Here is a 10,767-nt window from a genome sequence, read left to right as displayed (position 1 = left end):
GAATGCCTCGTTTTGTACCCGCCGCACACTCTGTGGTCCATACCACAACAAGGCCAAAACACACACACACACACACACACACACACACACACCCACCCACACACACACACACACACGAGATATCATGTGCTATTAAGTCATCGTACTCATGACTTGACTAACGAGTGTGTGTGTTGAGGCCAGAGTGACTCATGACACTCATCCATCCAGCGGCGGGCGTGACGTCCTCTGGTGTCGTGCTCGCATCTTGGTGTCATGAGTTGGTGTGGCAGGAGGACTCACACGTCGCCCGATGCAGTGATGGCTCAGGGGACGGGGTCTGGATGCATGTATCCATAGTCATGTATATTTTGGATTACCACATCATCACAGTCGAAAAATGGGGTGATAAGTTTCGATAGGAACGCGAATTGGAATATATATATATATATATATATATATATATATATATATATATATATATATATATATATATAATACATTCCACGTATCCACCATTCATATGCTATAAAAGTGCTTCTTTCGCACCTTACTTAACCAGTTTTCCTGCTTGATATCATGTGTGTGTGTGTGTGTGTGTGTGTGTGTGTGTGTGTGTGTGTATGCACAGAAATTCTTTTTGCAGAATAACATTATTGTAAGGCTTAGGTTTACATGTGTATGATTTTTTTCTCGCTTTTCTTTCACAGGCCCTCCATTTGTTTGTATAAAACCATCAGGTGAGCGTAAATGCCTTACGCTTGTTTATATAGACGCAGTTGGTGTATGTAAAGCCCTTACATCTGTTTGTATAGAATTAGCAGTTATGTGTAAAGGCTTACATCTGTTTATATAGAACCAATACGCATGTGTAAAGATCTTAAATCTATTTGTATAGATTCAGCAGGTGTGTGCAAGGGCCCTCATATCTATTTGTATAGACCCAACAGGTGTGTACATAGGCCTTAAATCTGTTTGTATAGAGCCGGCAGGTGTGTGTGGGTATAGGCCTTACACCTGCTTGTATAGACCCAACAGGTGTCTGTGTAAGGGCCTTAAATCTGTTTGTTTAGAACCAGCAAGTGTGTGTGTGTGTGTGTGTGTGTGTGTGTGTGTGTGTATAGGCCTTACATCTGCCTACATCCTGTTGGAGCAGACGTCTAAACCTTGTGATAATAAAGGCCTTGTAGCTCGAATTAAGTGATTCTGCTCAGGCAAGGTTGGCACTCAGGCTTAAGCTAATATTAGTCCCACCGAAAATAGACGTCCATGATGGAGGTCGTGTGATGTAGGGAGGGAAGGAGCTCGTGTGGTGGAGGAGAAGGGAAGGGAAGGGAGGGAGGTCGTGTGGTGGAGAAAGGGAGGTAGGGAGGGAAGGTACTAGACCGTGTGGTCAAGAAAAGGAATGGAAGGGAGGGAGGGAGGGAAATAGGGAGGTCATGTGGTGGAAGTAGTGGCCCTGAGTGGCTGGTCTGCCATCCAACAGTCAACACTGTTCTTGCCAAGACAACACGGGGTGTAGACATGACCAGCATTAAGATCAGGAACCAAAACCATCCTCATGACATAATGTCTTCGCGTGAACCGCTTCGCCATCTTTTTAGCTTCCCAACGAAAGCTAAAAGTGGGCCCTCTGGGCCCGTGTGGTGGGTGGACCACAGTCGTGTATTTACGAAAACGAGATAATTGGTCATTTGTATCAAGCAGTCAATAGTTTGAGTGTCTAAATACAATGAATCACGTATTTTCATTTGAGAATAGTTCGTTTCATTCAGCTCGGCCAGCAGTGCCAGGCCAACACTTGCTGGAGTTAGCAGTGCCAGAGCGGCAGTGTCACACCAGCAGTGCCAGGCTAGGAGCGCCAGGCGCAGTACAGCCAGACCAACACTGCTGGGGTTAGCAGTGCCAGACCGGCAGTGTCACGCCAGCAGTGCCAGGCGTCGTACTGCCAGGCCAACACTTGCTGGGGTTAGCAGTGCCAGAGCGGCAGTGTCACAGCAGCAGTGCCAGGCGTCGTACTGCCAGGCCAACACTGCTGGGGTTAGCAGTGCCAGAGCGGCAGTGTCACACCAGCAGTGCCAGGCTAAGAGCGCCAGGCGCAGTACTGCCAGACCAACACTGTAGCTTCACAAAGGAGGATATAGTGAGTTTACCATGTCGTAGCCGGGCATGTCCGGCTGTGAGGCTATGGTTCCTGGGTGACCACCACCAGCATATCTGGACGAGAGGAGCCTCTCTCTCTCTCGCCTCCCACTGGGACGGTCTCTACTCACACCACCACGACCACCACACAACTCATTACCACCGCCATAACAACACTGATGTAGTCATTCCATAAGCAGTCCTCACTACTACCCTCACTCATAACCTAACTCATTATCAACGCTGTAAATTATCCTCATAACCTCCATTGCCATCGACATAGCGTTTATGAGTGTCCGATGAGACTGAATATAGAAGTGAATGCCGCCCGACCCACAGTTAACCCAGCTGTTCACCTTCCCTTAAAGGCTGCTCGATAAAATGGTTACCTAGCTTAGGCTAAGATATATATATATATATATATATATATATATATATATATATATATATATATATATATATATATATATATATATATATATATTGGAAAGGATCACAATTTTGCGCGTGATCAAGATATTCCTATGAGTCCACGGGGAAAATGAAACACGAAAAGTTCCCAAGTGCACTTTCGTGTAATAATCACATCATCAGGGGAGACACAAGAGAGAAATATAACAATCAGTTGATATACATCGAACAGACGAAGCTAGGACGCCATTTGGTAATTTTCCCCGTGGACTCATAGGAATATATATATATATATATATATATATATATATATATATATATATATATATATATATATATATATATATATATATACATTGACTAGGGCATTTAGTTGTCTGTGCAATATCATTTGACATCCGAATATAACAGACTCAACTCTGAACTACAGTTAAATGATGATGAGCAATTAACATGATAACATGTAGTTTATGCAGAACTAGATAGTGTCTCCAATTAAGCGAACTAAGTTTGTCACAAATTTACATAAGTTGTCCCTGAAACTGTTGAGCTAGATTAAACCACACTCGACAGAGAGATAGATAGATAGATAGATAGAGAGAGAGAGATAGAGAGAGAGAGAGAGAGAGAGAGAGAGAGAGAGAGAGAGAGAGAGAGAGAGAGAGAGAGAGAGAGAGAGAGAGAGGTTAGCGTCTGTTATGAAGTGACGAGTGTACTGTCCCCTGCGGGTTAGGGATTTGCCTGGCCCTTCCTACTGTGGTTCGGAGCTCAGGAGCTGCTCAGGTTCCACGGGGTAGTTGCAGACGAAGAAACATGGCTCCTCACCTGGAGGTCACGCCAGCGGGGCATAGGTTCACCTGGAGGTCACACAGACGGAGCGTGGTTCACCTGGAGGTCACACAGACGGAGCATGGCTCCTCACCTGGAGGTCACACAGACGGCGCATGGTTCACCTGGAGGTCACACAGACGGCGCATGGTTCACCTGGAGGTCACACAGACGGAGCATGGTTAACCTGGAGGTCACACAGACGGAGCGTGGTTCACCTGGAGGTCACACAGACGGAGCGTGGTTCACCTGGAGGTCACACAGACGGAGCATGGTTCACCCGGAGGTCAGACAGACGGAGCATAGGTTCACCTGGAGGTCACGTCGACGAGGCATAGGCTCACCTGGAGATCACGTCAACGAGGCATAGGCTCACCTGGAGGTCACGTCAACGGAGCATAGGTCACCTGGAGGTCACCTCTCTGCGACCACGGTGGCACAGTTCATTGCCCCACCTGTGGAGGAATCACCAAGATGTGCCTTACGATGATCCTCTGAGGTAAACCCCTCACCTGACGTGTCATCCTGTCTGAGGTGGTGACCTCGCTTGACCTAGCTGACCTTGTCCGGTGACCTGCAGGAAAACTGAGTTCAGAATAAAAGCTGAGTATCATATCATGTGTGAAAAAGGAGAAATCAGTGACCTTGGGGCCAGGGAGGGGACTTTGACGGCCTATGTAAAGCTGGTTCAGAGCGTCTGCCATTCTTCACCCTTCTCGATACGCAGGCGGTAGTGGCTCCCTGGTCGGTGATGGGTAGGGGTAATAACGTCCAATTGGATTGCGTAACGTTGTCAGGTGGTGGGAAGTGTTGGGTGACCACCGCTGCTGCTGGTATGGCCCCAAGGATGGCAAGTCTGTGAGTCTGTGGTTAAGGTGGCCTGAGGGCCACAGACTTGCTACCACGAAGTCTGTGGCTGGCAAGTCTGTGAGTCTGTGCGTCTGTGGTTATGGTGGCCTCAGGGCCACAGACTAACTACCGCGAAGTCTGTGGCTGGCAAGTCTATGAGTCTGTGCGTCTGTGGTTAAGGTGGCCTGAGGGCCACAGACTTACTACTGACGTAGTCTGTGGCTGGCAAGTCTGTGAGTCTATATATCTATAGTCAAGCAGAGTTTTGAGTGGTAAGTCTGTATACCTTAAGTCTATTGCCCAGCTCGTCTGTGGCTGTTGTCTGTAAACCCTTACATCTGTTCCACCTATGGTTGAAAGTGTAAATTTGTAAGTCTGTGGCACAATCACCCGAAAACTTAAGTCTCTTTTTGTCATATTTAAGTCACAGATACACTTAATAAACATTTAGCTCTGTCACCCATCCATTATAAAGAAAACCGTCTTCAGTAAATAAGGTTTTGTGACATTAGTTGAGTCTACGAGACAATTTCTATATAATTTCTGAGACTCTCGTAACAGTTCCTGAAAGCTGATGGGTTTATTTTTTACCATTATCATCAAGGTCATAAGAAACTAATCCCCAGTCTTCACAGTTCACTGGTGTGTCTCCACCTCAAGGACTGTGATCAGTCTTTGGTCAGTCTTCCTGCTAAAGAAAAGGCAAAGAACGGAGAGAGTGTGTGTACACAGCGGAGAGCAACGCGTATCTTTCCCATTCTGAGAAACAAGTACAGTGAGAGCCGACTAGATGAGTCAAATTTATTGAGAGAGAGAAATCTAGGTGATATGAAGCAGATATCAAAAATCATCAAAGGCTTTGATATTCTCGATCTAAGAAGTTCCTGAAGGCAAGATTTGTCTAATATCTTTCTTAGTAATGGATACAAACTCGTGGACAAACGTTTTGCTTCGAAAAACGTTTTCTCGTCACCAGGATCGTAAACAAATGGAGTGATTTGCTAACTAAGGTTGTTGTAAGCAGCCATCATAGATATGTTTAAGAAGAGACTGAACAGATATCTTTTTAGTAATAGTTCTCTTTAAGTCTTCTGTTTTCTTTTCTACTCTAACCACACGAATCTCAAAGTTCCCATTTTCTTCAATATCAGTCGCTCTTTGTTTATTTCTTTCGTATCAATGTTCTCGTTGTCATTATTACCATCAGTTATCACCATTATCATTATCATTATTACTCATCATCACCCACATCATCCAAGCCAACCACCTAACCCGACCATACCCACCCATGCATCCTGCAGTGCTAGGCCATAGAGATGGCACAGCGATATCCAAGGGAAAGCCCCAGCGATGTATTCAGCGATACTCAAACCATATCTCCCCAGCGATCTTCCTCCAGGATCCAGCGTTTACCCACACCAGAGTTATACAGATCCTGGAAACCTCTCCTACTACCAGTGTTCGTGATCCATCGAAGGTGTTTTTTGGAAGCAGCCAGAGTGACTGGACTCCTGCAAGCTGCAGCAGACATGCAGGGCGTCCTAGACCAGCTCCCGCTGCTGCTGCTGCTGCTGCCGTCGCCGGCCACTAGAGAGAGTTGAGTATGGGCTTCCTGCGTGCGTGTGCAGAGTGACCTTCGCCCAGTACTTCCTAGTGTGAGGCTCACTGTAAAAGCCAACCCCCCTCTCTGCTCCCCTGACGTGACGACGCTTGCTAGAGACGTGTCTTCCGCCCAGGTTGTAGAACTTGCCTGGGCTGTGTGGCACCTGCACGCTTGAAATTTACGAGGGTAAAGGTAGGAGTATTTTGTATAGCAACAGAATGATGCTTAGAGGGTTGGGTTATTCAGATATCCACAGAGTTAATGAAGCCTGGGGGATGTCTGTTATCATAGTACAAGTGTGTGGTGAGGTTATCTTACATACGAAGATAATGGGTCGTGCTATCACGTCAGGAATGAGGAAGGAAACGTTTGCATAATCTGATGATAATGGCGACGTGATCAACGTTTTGATGCCACGTTCTGTAGCACAGACTGGCGGCCACAGAATACGGAGATAATGGGTCGTGCTATGACGTCAGGAATGAGGAAGGAAACGTTTGCATAATCTGATGATGATGGCGACTTGATCAACGTTTTGATGCAACGTTCTGTAGCACAGACTGGCGGCCACAGAGTGACCGGGCCAACGGTCGCAACCACTACCCTCCACAGCGTTGGGAAGTCTGTGATCAGCTGCTGCAGGAAGACCTGGTGAGTCAGCCCAGAGGTCGCCGGGGGACGTGAGGTCATTCATACCGGCCGCCCCACAAGAACCCCTCGCTGGTGAACGTTTGTGGTTCATACGTTTGATGGGCGTCCCCCGAAGAGCTGCTACATGTTAGCAGAAAAACAACTCGATGATCCTTTCCCTGCGATGTTCACCGGAGGTGGGTCGGATCCCTTAAGAGGTTTCGAAGTCATTTGCAAAGGATGGCGAAGGACGCCAGAGACTAATGGATGAATTTGGGAATGGTTTACGCAGTTATCGATAAAAATAAATAGGGTAGAAGAGATGATCTCATCCTCATAGGTACATCAGGTGGAAAGGATCTACTGTCGAAGGTGGGACTAGCTAAGTTCTGGTGTTCTGTGATCAGCACCTCTGTCGGATATTACTACTTAGCGGTTGTTATTGCCCCTCGCAACGTACCCAAGGGGAGCGAGGACATATCCACCCTTCTCGCCGGGAAGACGAAGTCAAGGAGCAAGCTGAATGTGGAGCACAGCCTGCGATGCTGCCTCGCAGGGACTCGACCCAGAATTGATCGTCTGGTGTCCTGAAAGCATATCCACCCAACACTCCAAGACGTGCGGAAGGTTCCGTACAACTGCCTCATCTGTCTACCTGTACTTAATAGCTACATAAGGCATAGGATGACTGTGGTGGCTGTGAGCCTTACAAGACACTGAATTTAGGGTTCGATTTCCCATGGGTTGGGTCCACGACCGAGGCAAGATGGTGGGACAGCGGACCCCAGGACGATGAAAGATGAAGATCATTGCTTGAGATAATGAGGAACTTGGCGAGCGTGGCCACAGCTGTGCAGGGCGAGTGTGACGTGATGAGGATGAATGTTTCTCTCGGTCCTCGTTGGTCAAGACCCCACGACCTGTGTGGTGCCACTGGGGTCCGGGCACCTGCACCCGTGGCCTGCCGCCACCCACCAACCCCAGGATCGTGACGGACGTGCGCAGGCGCGTTACACACACACACACACACACACACACACACACACACACACACACAGGTGTCAGATGGAGAGTTCGTGTCACTCTCCATTGCTCCGTCTCTTGCAGTGCCATCAAGGAACCAACATCTAGAAAGATTATGATCATAAAGCTACTGATCCTCTGCTCAGAACAACTTAATCTAACTTTCTGTTTTGGTAGAGAAACGCCACCTGCAGGCACGGAGGCAAGTCAAGGTGAAAAGAAGGAAAAAAGAAAAGTTTGAGTTAAAGTTACCGTCACAGTAAGTCGAGGAAAAAACGAAACAAGAAAAAGTGTCTTAAGTTATCCGTCTTGTCTTCATTGGGTTTATGATATTACTCGTTGTCTTCCTCCTGTGCTGGTGCAAGACAGCGCTTACTCTTGGCCTCGACACTCGACCCATATGACGCCCCTGAAACACTCTCCTTAGAGTGTGTGTTAATCTGCAGTGCAACAGGGGATGCACTCACACGCATTGCACTCGGAACGTATATGTACATGATACACTCAGAGTATACACGTGACGCTCGCTACTCACACGTGACGCACAAACCACAAACACAATACATACTCAGGGTAAAACACACACACACACACACACACACACACACACACACACACACACACACAGTCTACTTAATACCCACAGACCTTATCAGTACCCTTTTCACACACACATAAACGCACTCACAACACCACCGTAGGCAGAGAACGCACTCATATTTCAATCACAACGTACAACACACTAGATCTATTGGCATTGCACGCAACACAGTCCTAACACAAAACGAGACATGCAAGCAACATGCACACAATCGACAAAGAGAAACACTGGAGGTGTTCATACATATTTTCTGAGAACAAAAATTGACCAAAATCCTACGGTTTAGTTTTGCAAGAAAGTTTTTTTTTTAATCTTACATAAACACCACAGCCTCGCTATCGAAGAAGAGAAGTTAAGATTTCCATGACCAGATAAAGTAAGATGAAATTCTGAGGTGAACGAACCACTGCTGTAATACGAATATAGATTTCTTCAGCACAATGGGACACTGGAAAAAGATGCTAGGCAGCGGAGTGAGAATATAAGCCATTGAACCTCCCGAAGGAGAGTTAGATTCCTCCAATATATATATAGACTGTTGTTGAGCATATTCAGTCACCACCTCGTCATGGATCGTAAGGTCTTTTGTTATTTGTTATTCTTGTGTACCTGATATATTCACAATAGACGCACAGTGTATTCAAAACACACTCAGGGCAAGATCAAACTACTTGTTACACACACACACACACACACACACACACACACACACACACACACACACGAGTGCAAAGCCCCTCTCTCTCTCTCTCCCCAACACCCAGTGCAAAGCCCCACTCTCTCTCTCCGCAACACCCAGTGAGTAATCATACACACGAAGCATTCTCTCAACACACGTACAATGCGGTTTATCAAACCAGCGAAAGATTCTCAAAGCTGGACAGTTGGTTTTGATTACTCTATTGACCCGTCTGTCAAGGTGAGGGTGACAGTTCCCACAGAGGTCCTGGGAACAGCTTCTCCCGTTCCTTACACATCAACTGTTCCTCTTGAAGCGAAATGTTACCCTGCTTGGTTAAGTGTCGTACCTAGTTAGGAAGTGACGTACCCCGATGAGTTACGTGCCTATTTACATACCTAGTTATGTACTTAGATGATCTACGTACCTAGGTACGTGCTTATTTACATACCTAGTTATGTACTTAGATGATCTACGTACCTAGGTACGTGCTTATTTACATACCTAGTTATGTACATAGATGATCTACGTACCTAGTTACGTACCTAGTTAAGCTACGTAACTCTGTTATTGCAGTCATTCTACGTCTGGTGTGTTGCAAGTAACTCCCTTAGCAGACACTGGCGGAACACTATTTCAGTGCAATTCAGTGTTTCTAGACTTACGTTTATCACAACTGTGGCAAATAGTCTTCTAATGCCTCTGTCGTTCCCAGGATGTTAATGTTAGCCTATAGCGTTAATTTTAACTTAACTTTTACTGTAGCAAGTGGTTCTGTGTTTGTTGAATATTCGCTCATCTTTATTCTCCGAATATCAACTGAAATAACATTATCAAAAGTTTTCTTTATAGTGTCTTCGAGCCTTCCCGACCTGCTCCTTGAGTTGAGTGACGATACAAGAGCTCAGGATAAACACTGGAGGAGTTAGGTACATGTAGGTACATGTGGAAGCCCTTGAGTCGACGCGAGAGTGTTGAGGTCGGGACTTCGAGGACGTCTCTGCAGTTTACTCTGAGGACGCCAAAGTACACACACACAGTGATCCTCTCTCACCCACTGTCTCAATACATGAATGGGCATGTGAGTTTACCAAGACCCTTGAACAAGGACTTGAGTGTAATTCCTAATTTTTCTTTTTAAATGTAGATGTGGTTGTGGGGTTCATTTTTTCTTTTTTTTTTTTTACCTATAAGAGAGCGTCTTGGTTTACCTGTAAAAGGGTAAGGCTGGGTTTGTAAATCAGCAGCTTCATTGTAAACAAATGAAGTCATGTTGTTATCACGTATTTCCTTAATGGGGCCTCTGCTTTGACTGCATACACACACACACACACACACACACACACACACACACACACACACACACACACATACACACACACACACACACACACACACACACACACACACACACACACACACACACAACACTCCAAATATAACAACAACCACGAAACACAAAAGTTGCTCAGAATAATGTAGTCCAGTATTGAAGCAGGACTGGGGAGAGGTTCGAGAGGATTGGCCTGTCTCCCACTGATGGCCCTTCACTTAGCACAGTCGAGTGGCGAGCACTGGGTTGTCATGATGGTCAAACCAGCTTGGAGAACTTGTATGTGTGCGTGTGTTTGAGAGAGAGAGAGAGAGAGAGAGAGAGAGAGAGAGAGAGAGAGAGAGAGAGAGAGAGAGAGAGAGAGAGAGAGAGAGGCGGGGTGAGGTGTCCCTGGCCAGCGAAGCAACACGAGCTTCAAGGAGGCATTAACGGCCCTTCAGGTAACCTTGCTTGGACATGGTGGTAGTGGTGGGTGGTGGTAGTACGACCTTGTGTGTGAGGTTCTCCCTCCTCAGCACAGGTATGAGCCAGTGAGGCTCCCTGGCTCTGGCAGATCATCAACGAAGGTGAGGGACAGAAACCCGTCCGTCCCAGCTCGCTGCATCCCACTGAGGGATGTTACTGGGCATCAGTATCTCGTAAATGCAAGTCCTGTTTGTGTTGCTTCAGTCTCTCCTCACTACAGTCCG

Source organism: Panulirus ornatus, chromosome 14, assembly GCF_036320965.1.
Source record: "Panulirus ornatus isolate Po-2019 chromosome 14, ASM3632096v1, whole genome shotgun sequence".
Taxonomy (NCBI): domain Eukaryota; kingdom Metazoa; phylum Arthropoda; class Malacostraca; order Decapoda; family Palinuridae; genus Panulirus; species Panulirus ornatus.
The sequence above is the reverse complement of the archived record's forward strand: the minus strand, read 5'-3'. Positions refer to the sequence as shown.